Below are 531 nucleotides of genomic sequence, written 5' to 3' on the forward strand. Positions count from 1 at the left end.
TAATCAGTAGAATCAAAATGAGAATTTGGTTTTTCCTTGATCCTATGTAAAGCTCATAACTTCTTCAAAGAGACTCTTAAAACAAACTCATTTGGCCTGTCCATGAGACTTCTGATGATTTTGTCTGTTCCTATCAACATTGCATGATTTCCCATAATCATATTCAAGATTCCAAGTGAGCCCCCACAACTTCCATATTCCAAATTTTATTAATACATTTCATGTTCTTTTTTTTTTTTTAAGCTGAGCCATCCTGCCACCTGTTGGCAGCTCAGTGGCAGCTCAGCTCGGGCTGGGAGTCAAACTGCTGTTGCTCAGAGCTCAAACTCTTGAGCGAGCTCTTAACCAACTGAGCCACTCGGCCGGCCCCAAGACATTTCATGTTCTGATGCACTTTCCTTGTAGAGCCATTTCTCTTGTAGGATCATGGTAACGGAGTTCAGAGGCATTGTGCTGGTGGACTTGGAAGGCTTTAGTCCTACTTCCATATCCCCAAATTGTTGATTGCTTCTTAATGCTTCTAGTCACTAG

Source organism: Hipposideros armiger, unplaced genomic scaffold (genome assembly GCF_001890085.2).
Source record: "Hipposideros armiger isolate ML-2016 unplaced genomic scaffold, ASM189008v1 scaffold_313, whole genome shotgun sequence".
In the NCBI taxonomy this organism is placed as follows: Eukaryota; Metazoa; Chordata; class Mammalia; order Chiroptera; family Hipposideridae; genus Hipposideros; species Hipposideros armiger.